General features: G+C 41.0%; 1 pseudogene; it reads right to left on the reverse strand.

Annotated features, from left to right (window-relative positions):
- Window positions 1-12,006: 12,006 nt before the first annotated feature.
- LOC149185250 (uncharacterized protein At2g34160 pseudogene) lies at window positions 12,007-12,429 on the reverse strand (annotated as a pseudogene).
- Window positions 12,430-12,534: the final 105 nt, after the last annotated feature.

Genomic DNA, 12,534 nt, shown 5'->3' on the forward strand with positions numbered 1-12,534 from the left:
GGCCCAGGAGGCCTCCTTTGGTTAATGTAGCAAAGCTGCTCAATGACCCCTTCAGCTCCTTGATATACAACTTTGAGTCCGGGTAACGAATGGTACTTGTCTGTGGAGTGGTTTTCTTCACAGACTGAGAAAATTTCAATACAGTTCAATGGACATTTGTTCCTAGGATGCCTCCTAGTGCATTTAGGACAAAAGATGGCCAAGGCTCTCTCTGCTTCCTCTTGCTTCCTTTTGATGTTCATGGTGCCCATTTGCAAGGCAAGGGTTTGCAACATCTCACTTTTGAAATCTTCCAACATATTTCTAATTTCACCCCTGATGGATGAGTTGGAAGATGATGTAATAGCCATAGGTTGGCTACCCTTACCCTTTTTCCTGGCTGCCCTAGAATGGTTTCTAAAGATAGTCTTGATATCCTCATAGGGTAATTGGTAGATATCTCCTCCTATTAACAATTGCAAGGTATCTAGAAGGTCTTCTCTTACTCCTCTGAGTAGGACCAGCTTTAGTGACTCAGGGTCAAGTGTGCACTTGGCGCTTTTGTAACTACGCTGGAATATTTCTTCGTAGTCTTCTAAGGATTCATCCTGGCCTATGGTCATCCTGAAAATTTCTTCTTTAGTATCCTTTGACCTACAGTAGTCCCAATATTTGTTGTTAAAATCTTGCTGCATCTAAGCCCAGGTTGTGATGCTATCTCCAGGTAAGCCCATGAACCAGCGCAATGCTGCATCCTTGAGGGTAGATGGAAATATTTTTAACTTTTTCTCATCATCCGTATAGTCATAGGTTCGGCATATAACAACAAACTCAAATAGGAAAGTGTCGGGGTCTTCTGTTGTCAGGCTATGGAAATGAGGTAGGGTAGAGGGGCTTATATTCTTCATGTTAGTGTCCCTGTTGGTTTCCCTGATGGGGAAGGCACCCTCAACTCTCTCTCTATTCCCTCTATCATTTCGGTTTTCAGCCATTGGTTCAGTAGGAATGGGTTCCTCTTCTTCTTCTTCCCCTATAGGCTCTTCAAAAATGTTAGGTTTCTCACCTAAAGGTTCCTCCAGTTCACATCCACCAAAGAAGAGAGAAGGTTGATTTTTGGATGCAGTGGAGGTATTTGGCAAAAATTTCCCTAAATTGTCCCTATTCCTATGAGGCATGAAAGGAAATGTTTTTGGAGTGGTTTTGTAATTTTTTAAATCTGGAAAGTACTTTGTAGAAATGAAATTGCTGAATGAATGAAAATCACTAATGGAATGAATAAGCTACTTGCTGAATGGAAAGGAAAGTAGATAATGAAAAATGAAAGAAAGGAAGCTACTAGATTACTTTTGTAGAAATAAACTAATGGAAGAAAATTGAAGATAAGAAGTACAAGAAAAGAAAGTAGTAATCACATTCTACTCAGACACCTCCCCGACAATGATTCCAAAAAGTGATGCATGCCAGTATTGTAGCAAGGATGCTGCAACTGCTGGGCTACCAGCTTTACTTATCTAAATAACATGAAATGCTAAATCACATCATATCCTGATTAACCATTTAAACAACTATGCTGAGTAGGTGTGTTTTCCTCCTATCTAGTAGATTACACACCATAATGTAGACGCTGCGCTTGGCCCTGCCTGTGCCTCAGATCTTACCGGTATCGGCCCTCCTCCTGCCAAGCAGTTCTTGAACACTGGACATTGGTCCTTTGTAGGATTCCACAAGCAAGTGCAAAAGGAACATGAGAAGGCATGGACTGATCGACATTTAAGCTGCACACGTCCTAGGTGGATGATTTGGTGTTGTTATATGAAAACAAGTTCACGAAGTTTCTAGGAAAATTTCAAATGCACTAGTTGGGGCCATATGTTATTAAGGAGATCACGGATGGTGGCACAGTTCATCTCATGAAACTGAATGGAGAACCATTCCCTGGAAAAGTGAACAGAAGTAGATTGAAGTTGTACATAGGGGATCCTACCCCTGTGCGTTGACTATATGGCAGCAGGATAGTATCACTAATACAGGTAGTTGTAAGGGATTGTGGGACTATAAACTACGCTACCCGATGAGGTGAAGAACGTGGTAGAAATGCTACGTGATAGATGACAAGGGTGCGATAGGTGAAGATGCACTGGATGAGTTGTGCCATGCAGGATGGTTCCACGTAGGGGGGTCCAAATGTAGCCGTCCAAATGTAGCCATTGAGGTTACTATTCATGATTTTATGCCCAAAAAGTTAGTTAAAAGGAGAGGGTAGTCGCTATTTATGGCGAAAATATTTGAAGATCTGCCACCAAAGAGGCATTTATTATGAGAATTTTGGGGGAATGATCGGATTTGAATTCAAAAATCGTTATAAATCTCGCATGTTGGACCACCAAAGAACACTTTGCATTATGAGACTTGTCTGGGCGATTTGCTATTTGAATTTTATGAGTCTTTAATTCTGGGAAGATTTCATGGCAAGCCCAACATTTGTTGCCTTACCTGCGTGTAACCCGAAGGTCATTCTTCAGCAAATGATTGCCACCAACCTCGCTGAATCTGTGAGTTTTGAAGCCGTTGTTTTCAATGCAACATGCCCTGAGATATCAAGCATGGACACTATAACCCTTCTACCTACCGCGTCAAGGTTTCTAAGGCCAAAGAAATCCACCGTAAAGGAGAAGCAGCCAGTTGCAAAAGAAAAGCAATCAGCCACAAAAGAGAAGCAGAAGAAGCCGGTACTAGTAAGAATGTCACCGAGGAAGAATTCAGAGGTGCAACAAAAGGACAAAAAAGACAAACAACCGGAGCAAGTGGTTGATTTAGTAGAGGAGGAGTACCAAGGTGTCGAGGAAGTAGATACCGAGGAGATCGAGCCTATCTCAAGGCCTCTGAGTATATCCCTCTATGGAAGGGAAAGACCAAGGTTACCAAAGACCCCGATTTCGAGAAGTTCATGGTGTCGACACCCCTGTTGCCTGAACAGGTGGAATTTGAAGGTCCTAGGTTAGCGCGCATTCTAGTACTGAAAATGGAGGACTAGGACCTCGCGGACCATGAGAGGTTCCCGCATTTAGCAAACCAATAAATATATGATAAAGATATATTATGAAGAAATGGGGGTTACGCAATTGGTGCCCATGAAGTGGGTCCATGGTGTTGAGCAGGCAGGGCTGTTGCACATGCATTGCATGCCAAATTATCATCGCTCAAATATCGACATAGTGTGTGTGCACCAACTCCTTGTGCTGGTGCATGATGGGTGTCTATGGATTGGGGAGACCATCCCAATAACGGACATATTGATCCACAGGATAAAAATGTCGACTTACAAAGGAGTGGAAATTACCAAGGAGTTTGGAGGGAAAACCGGGGAGAAAGAATTAGTTGAAAAAATGAAAGAGTATAGCCTTGTTAAGAAGTCACGCGGATACTCTATCCCCTCCATTCAGGACCAGGTGGTGCAGTTCGCTGCCCAGATTCTTGTGGGAAAGATCATGAGGAAATGTTGGGCGGAAGAAGTTCCAGTGCTAGTAGTGTCACTTGTAGGAGAGTGCGTGAAGGGTGTCGAATACAATTGGGAAAAATATATATGCCAAGAATTCCTCATCAACTGCCGAGAAGCCAAAGAAGAGAGCAAGCCATTCCATTATGCATGGTTGTTGTTGTCTAATGTGTTAGTCACTTGGAGGTTGTTGGAGGACAGTCAGTTCCCCCTGCACAAAGAATATTTACCTGAGGCAGCACGGTTCACCTCGTTGTGGTCAACAAAGGATCCTTGGGAAAGCAGCTGCAAGCACAGGTGGAAGAATTGCAGCGGAAAGAGGTACTACTCAAGACTGGATTATAGCCGTGGCTAGAGGAATCTTGTCAGCTTACTTTGTCACTTGAGGAAAATCTAAAGGAGTTATAGTAGACATATAGGACAATGCGCCTAGCAGTGGAGGGCCTAACAACAAAGAAATTGGTCGAAGAGATCCAGCAGGCAGTGGTGCACAACGCTTCCAAAGTTGCAATGTTGCAGGTTGAGCTAGGTGGTCTTCACAGCAAGATCGAGGCACCACCCGAGTGACTTGAGGGTGAGTCATGATCTTTGTGTTGGGGGCCTATTGGCATAGGGTCCCTAGGGTCCGTTTTGGGGTTAGTTAACCCAAATTTTGTATAAGTTATGTAAAAGATCTAAAGTCCCTGTGAAATGTGGATGCAAAGCACGCAGGTAGATAGGAGTCAAAGGGGTCTTAGCCCCTCGTTTTGGGTTGGTTTTAAGATTCTCCCATGGTCCATGGACCATGGTATTGTATGAAATAAAGCTATAAATAGTTGAGTCATAATGAGTCTTAGGGATAACTTAGAATGAAGAATTGTGAATTGTGAATGGTTTTTGTTGTTTTGGGAAAGTGTTAAGGCAGGAAGACTCTACTTCCTATCCTTAGGCAAGAAGGGGAAGGCTCCTGCAGCTGAGTGCGCAGGAGGCCTTGGTAAGTCCGCAGCTGAGTGCATAGACCCCTGCAACTGAGTGCGCAGGGTAGAAGAGTCTGTAATTTGAATATTAAAGATCAATAAAGACTGGTTTTGAGGAATTATTGTGCAATTTGAGTATTTATGTTGATTCTATTTATGCTATGATTTGCCATTTATAATATATTTTCTATGGAATAATGAATGAATGCATGAAACCACTGCCTCTATCTTAATTATGCATGATTTAAGTAGTTATCTAATTTCATGAAGATAAGAGTTATTTCTGCTATGTTTTCCTGATGAATTGATAGATCTATGAAAAATCAGATCTAGGGTTAATTAATGATGCATGAAAGTAGATAAGTTTTCTGTTTAAGGTCTGCAAAGACTGATCGTAGACCTTCGCGAAGGTCTGGATGCTGTTTTCATAGAGTTGCAGTAGCAAGTCATAGGAGACTACCGATCTGCGTGAAGGTAGATATGAGCTATATGAGCTTGAGAACCACTTATCACATGTCCCTGGATGTAGAAACCTGGTTCTAGCATCCCCTAATACTTATTTAGGTGAGATTGCAACCTGCACTATGCAAGTTGTTGCTGAAAGGGCCAATAGTTAGGGTTTTGTTGGTTGGTGCAGACAACTCTGAACCTAGGTCAGGCCCCCTTAAGCCAACAAAACAACATATATATATATATATATATATATATATATATATATATATATATATATATATATATATATATATATATATATATATATATATATATGAAACTCATCTATTAAAGATAGAGTTTACTGCTTACAAAACCAATGAAAGCTCATCTCTGACAGATGAATTTTTTATATAATTCTTGAGATCATGTGATGGAGGAATTATGCCATATATGCTAGGGTTATCATTCACTATGTATGGTGAATTTTGGTTCAAAATCCTGTTAGAGATGCTTGGAGACTAGTTCCAAGCAATAGTGAAATATATAGGCACAAATTTTAGAATTTTGGGAATGTAACCCCTAGAAAGTGGGCAGGCGTTTCTAGTTCAAACAATACTAATGATATTAGTCATTCGTTCAAGGAGAGCATTTCCTATTCTTTAATTCTAACAGTTGATTCACGTTGTTCTTTCGTTGTGTTTTGAAGGGAAATCCAGATTCGAACTTGAGGCATATTTGGCTTTTCATGAGAAATCTGTAGCTCTCAAGCTTCATCATTTAAAAAGGGAAAAGGTAATATGATATTTCATGGAAGTTATCAAATCATATCTTCAGTCAGTCAAAGATAAATATGGGAGTAATTTTGTGGTGCATTTAGATCAAGAAGGTTGTCTAGAAAGGGTTCATAGATTCTTTTTATTTGAATCCATTTTACATGGCCAATTACAAATTAATTTTCATAGGAGGCCCATGAGAAAACAAAGCAAAATTGCAAGAATCTGCGATTTGGATTTTTTGTAGAATATCCCCAATTGGGTTCCATGTGGGAAGCTTCCAAAAATTTGTAGCGGTTTGAAATATTGCACAGGTTCTTTTAATGTAATTTTTTCAAAAAATGTCCTGCAAACTGAGATTTGGCATATTGTCTATGACTAAAAGGAAAGAGGATCCCAGAAAATATGTTGTTGTGTTGAATAGATCAGCTTCTTTGGGAGTAATAGAAAATGATCTCTTATGTGAAGTGTTATTATACAAGGGAGCTTCAACATTATTAACATAAATTTAAATAAATTTCGACTTGAACCTCTACTAAATATTCATTCTCCATAATTCGGTTAAGATAAGTGATGTATTTTTAAGTTCTAACACTTTGGAAGCTAGGTACATTGCTTCTAGGCTTGTTTTCATGCTATGGCTTCATTGAACCACTGGATCATTGATGGCATGAGTTACGATCCAAACATTGATGAATAGCTTATTGAGAGTGTGACAATGGTATATTTTAATGGTAATATGAATCCCTAGTTGAAGCTAGCTAACCCGATAATGCAATATAAATCAAAGGGGAATACTATAACCTACTTCTACTATAAATTTGCGGAAGCTTAAAGATTGAGCTGAACAATATAACCAGAAGAAGAAGAATCAATGGCACAATACACATGAAAATACTTTGGGGAAATCCTCAGATAAAACCCCACACTATTGTATTATCATACATGGTGGAAATACATAGGAATTATACAACACCTTAGTTCTCACAGCTAGCCAGCCCTCAGTACAATCCTCACATATGCTCATAGGCAATCTAGGCTTCTCTATAGCCTTCCTCTCTACCCTCCAAGCTCCTATTTCCTTGCGCTATTCCTTGTGGATGATTAGCCTATTACCAAGTGGAAAACCAATCCTTCAAAACTTCACAATCCTCAAGGATTAATCCTTGATTGCATGCATGAGTTTTCTCCATGAGAAAACACATACAACTGATAGTACATTGTCCTTGAACATTTATCTCAACTGGGTCTCTCTCAGAATAGACATGCATGAGTTTCTGATGAGGGAATATTTAGTTAATTGGAGTAGCACTAATTGAGTGCATTAATGCATCAATTGACTGTTAACTCACTATTAGTTCCTCAAACAGTTTGGAACTAATTTAACTGGAATTAACTCAGTAAATAGAGTTAAATAATTACAACTCAAATATAACTCAATATTATCTCCTTAATTTAAGGGATAACTCTTGCATGACTTCAGAAAGACTTCTAACTTGAATTTCTTCAACTAATTAATTTAAAATAAATTAATTAATTATTTCCAAGTAGCTGTTAAGACTAAATTCAATTTTAATTCACAATTTAATTCAAGGACAAATTAAATTGGAATATTCTTGTTGCCATATTTCAACACTCCCTCTCAATAAGAAAGGGATTATCTGTCACCTCGATTCTGTCTCTATGAAACTCGAATTTACACTTTGACAATGCCTTTGTCAAAATGTCAGGATCTTGTTCCTCTGTCGAAATATGCTGTAGCAACATGATCCTCCTCACTACACACTCTCTGAGATGATGATACCGAATATCAATGTGCTTGGACCTATCATGAAATACTGGATTCTCAGAGAGTTTGATACAACTCTGATTATCACAATAGATCACAGTTGGATCAATCCTCTGATCAAACAAACCAACTAGGATTTTCTACATCCAGATGGACTCACATGGTGCCTGACTTGCAGCCATGTATTATGCCTCTGCCAAGCTGAGTGCATTTGACCTCTGTTTCCTACTGTACCAAGAAACTACCACTGACCTAAGGTTAAAAATCCCTCTTGATGTGATCTTCTGATCTGATGGACTCCCTACCCAATCAACATCAGTGAAGCCCTATAGCTTCACTCCCTCTGTCCGTCCGTACCATAATCCATATTGAGATGTGCCTCTGAGGTATCTCAATACATGCTTTGTCACCTTCAAAAAATCTTGGTAGGCTGAACTAGCACTTGACTCAGCTGGTTCACCGCATAGCACAAATTTGGTTGTGTTTTCATTAAGTACATCAGTGAACCCACAAGATGCTTGTACATAGTAGCCTCTACCACTTCTCTTGAAGTAGCAACCTCCTTCCTCCAGTTACCTATTAGAGGAGTCTGCATGGGCTTGCACTTCTCCATGTGGAATCTCCTGAGTATCTCATTGGCTTACTTGCCTTGAGACACAAACAACTCTCCATCCTTCTGCCACACTTCCATGCCAAGGAAGTAATGCTTGAGACCCATGTCTTTCATCTCGAATTCTCTTGCAAGGTCCTGCTTGCAAGACACGATCAACTAATCATCACCAGTCAATATGAGATCTTTTGACTCAGTTACCGGAGAATCCACAATATGAACATTTTTGTGCCAACGTTTCAAATCCCAACTGGGATCCATCATCAGGGCTTATGAATGATGAGATAATCAACATAAAGTATGATGATCAACAACTTACCTTTTACCATGATGTGGTACAGGTTCACATCCGCTTCACTCTTTGTGAAGCCCAACCCGGTGAAGTAGTTGTCTATCTTGGTGTACCAAGCACGAGGTGATTTCTTCAGCTCGTACAACGCTTTCTTGAGTCGGTACATATGTGACTCATGATAGAAAGTCTCAAAACCTTCCGGCTACTCTATGTACACCTCTTCCTCAGTCTAGTCATTGAGGAATGAAATCTTCACATCCATCTGATGGATATTCCAACCCATTTGTGCTGATAGTGCCAACATAGATCTGATAGATGAGTACCTTGTGACAAGATAAAAAGTCTCATCATAGTCAATCCCCTCGACCCGTGAAAAGCCACGGACAACAAATCTTGCCTTATGCTTCTCCACACTACCATCAGTAGCTTTCTTTACATTGTAAAGCCAACGGGAACTCACAAGTGACTTGTTATCCGGTCTCAGAACCACATACCAAACACTGTTACGAATTATCGAGTCGTACTCCTCCACCATAGCATCAACCCAAATTGGTTGTTGCACTACTTCCTCAAAGGAAGATGGCTTGGTCTCAACACATTCCCCAGCGAGGGCCATGTATCTAGTGTACCTCTCAAGTGACCTCCTCTGTCTACGCTGAGAAGATGGTGCTCCCACATTCTCTCTCGCATCCTGCAACAATCTGTCAGCTTCTCTTGTGCACTTCCGTCCATCTCTGGAAGACTCTGCTTGAGTGGATATCTCCACTCTTGGAACCTTTGCATGCGGCTGCTCTGCATCAGTCTAAGGCTCCTCCTCCTTAGGAACCAACAGTTCCTCCACAGCCTGTAGTTGGAGCTCCCTTTCAATGGAAACTCGCATGGCCTTTTTCTCATCAAACTTGAGATCTCTATGAACCACTGTCCTCCGACGGGTAGGCATGGATACCCGATAGTTGTGAGGTGTATCAGTGTACCCCACAAATATCCCCAACTCTGCTGTCAGCTCAAGCTTCTTCCGTGCATCCTTTGTCACATGGAAATATACCGATGAGCCAAAGATCCTAAAGTGACCCACATTTGGTCTCTTACCGAAGGAAGCTTCCTCTGGGGTCTTCATCCCAAGTATGCAATGTGGCTTCTATTCTACAAATAGACTATTGTGTTGCATGCCTCAGCCCACATTTGAAGTGGTAGGCCTTGGTCATGCAGCATTGCTAGTGCTGCCCCTACAATAGTTTTGTTCTTCCTCTCGGCCACCCCATTCTGATGTGGGTTATGAGGTGCTGTCAACTCTCGTTTAATTCCTTCCACTGAACATAAGTCCTTAAAATCTTGAGAGACATATTCTTCACTGTTGTCACTTCTCAAGGCCTTGATCTTCTTCCCTGACTCTTTCTCGACCAAAGCTTTGAACTCACAAAACTTTGTGAAGGTTTGGTCCTTCTTCTGCATGAAATAAATCCAGCATTTACGAGAATAGTCATCAATGAAAATCACATAATACCTTTGCTTCATTGTGGATGCCGTTGAGAATGGTCCACACAAATTAGTATGAACTCGCTCAAAGATAGCCTCTGCTCGACTGACTCGATCATGAAAGGAAGACTTGGTGTAGTTTCCCAAGGTACAACCTTTGCATGTGTCAAATTGCTCAAGTTTACCTTTGGGAAGTCTTGTAGATATCTGCTGCATTATCTTCAAAGCCCCATGATGCAAATGGCCCAACCGCCTGTGCCACAACTCGCCGATGTCTTGGCTTTGTACCAATTTTGATTTCGTACTCAATGTTGCACAATCATCTACCTCTAGTTTATAGAGATTCTTCACCCGAATCCCTATCCTCTTGGTTTGACCCATGGCTATGTGTCATAGGAATGCCTTTCCTTTACTGAAGATAACATCATAGCCTTTGTCCTCCAACATCGCAACTAATACCAAGTTCTTCTTTAGTCCAAGCACATACATCACATCTATCAAGGTGAGAGGAGCTCTATGCTCCCTCTAAAAAGCAACCGTGTCCACTCTTAAAACACTATACCTTCAGTCGTCACCCATCTCTATGCACATCTTGAGGTCTTTCTCCTCCAAGGCATTGAATTTTTTTTTATCACTAGTCATGTGGAATGAGGATCCACTATCAAGATACTAGACATAATCCATCATCGATGACACCATGCATGCCATGAGAGTAAAGTCCATTTCGAACTGAGAGGATAATGCCTCACCTTTCGATCCTTCCGAGGATCCCTTCTTGGTGTTCTTCGATGAGAAATTAGTCACATAATGTCCCATCTTGTGACAATTAAAGCATCTTACTTCAGACATGTCACCCTTCTTCCCTCCATGAGAAGAATTCGATTTGAAATGGGAAGCCTTCCCCTTCCCTTTCCTTGCCTTACTTGCTAAGGACAGATCTTCTTCATCGTCATTCTTGGATGAAGAACCATCTCATGTGCTCCTCCTGATCTCCTCCTACATAAGATCCAACCAAAGTCGTTCCCTATCCGACAGTTTCTCCCTTCCATTCACAGAGTCTTGGTAGCCATTCCAACTCTTTGGAAGAACAAGGAGAGCGAGGCTCACCATATCATCATCGACAATAGTTATTCCCACACTACCAAGCTCATCTCTATAGGTGGTGAGCTTGTTCAGATACGTGGAAATAGTATCGCCTTCTCCATCTTGATTTTTCGAAACTTATCCTTGAGCGCCAATTTTCTTTGGTCGCTACTGTTTTGGTAGAGGTCCTTCAATGTCTTCCGCATTGAAAATGGAGTATCCTTCCCATGGAGACTCGAGACAATATGGTCTCAAACTCCCTCAAGGATGATCCGTCTCGCCTTTGCCACACACTTCTTCCACTTAGCCAACTCTTGTGCATTAGTTGCAGCTGGCTTTGGGATTTCTTGATCAATGAATTCCTTCAAGCCATTGTCTTCTAATACAACCTCCATTCTATCTTTCCATGCTATGTAATTCGAGCTACCTTCCAAGGCATACTCAAGTCTCAAGCCATAGAATGCCATTGGCCAACCTTGAAGTATGATATGAATTCGATTTGCATCTGCAACCCCTGTTGGAAATATTGGAGGGGGGGGTTGAATAAGTATTTCTTACTATTTTTTCTTTTTTAAATTGTTCTAGTGATTGCCAACAACCTATATAGATATGTATATGTATACACAAAACATAGAAATCAACAGCTGAATTTAATGCTTTTATTAAAACTCAAGACAGTGCAAAGAAATAAATACAATATAAGTATAAATCTGATTGTGAATAGCTGCCAAGCTCCAACTTGGACTTCAGTGAGGCTCCAACCTCTGGAGCACCAACTCTGTTTTGTAGTGGTTCTGCACTTAGGAGCGCCTACCCCAATGACTTCAGTCCTATTCAGTTCTGAGGCTCCAACCTCATGGGATCCAACCCAACCTTGGTATAAACAGGTATGCTGCTGCACTCTATTCAGCTGAGGTTGTCTCACTCCTGCTCTCCTGCCTCTACTGCTTCTGCTGCCTCTATAGCCTCTGTTGCTTTTTCTGCCTCTTTTGCCCCTGCTGCTTCTACTATCTCACCCTTGGGTTCTTCACCACCATAACCGCACCAACAGTTCTCTATTTCTACTATTTTATACATTCCCATGCATTTGTCCATTCGTTTCCGCTTACACCATCCCTTAGGCTTCCTCCTCAGTTGCTATCATTTCCTCTAACTCGCTTGATCTTTCAGCTTCCCTCTCTTCAACAGCAGCAGCCATCAAATCATTAAACTGCTCTGATTTTCCCAGTATTATTTCAACCTTTACTTTCTGGATGGGACGACCTCTTGATTCATCTCTCATATCAATGGTAGATGTTGAGATTTTCTTTTCTAAAGCTAGAACATTGTTCTTCAATATCTCAGCAATAGTAACCACTGTGGCAATGGCCATTCCTAAAGTAGATAGCTCCACTTCTTCATGTTGTTGCATATACTTCTTGGTGAGGTTAACATAGAAGAAGAGTGGCTTCTTGGTATTGGTGACTTGAATCCTGTTTTTCTTGTGAACATCATTCAGATCCATGTTTCCAACTAGCTCAGTGATTTCTTCCACGACCATCGTTCTTGTGCTTTGCTCTTCAGGAAATTTTCCCCTCTTAATACCTCTGTGTTACTTCTCCGCCTCCACTGTTTTATTCCAAAAACCCACGTAATCGCGTCCATA

The sequence above is a fragment of the Pinus tabuliformis genome, chromosome 3_2, assembly GCF_031772625.1.
Source record: "Pinus tabuliformis cultivar Carrire ecotype Pingquan chromosome 3_2, CPIR1, whole genome shotgun sequence".
Lineage (NCBI taxonomy): Eukaryota > Viridiplantae > Streptophyta > Pinopsida > Pinales > Pinaceae > Pinus > Pinus tabuliformis.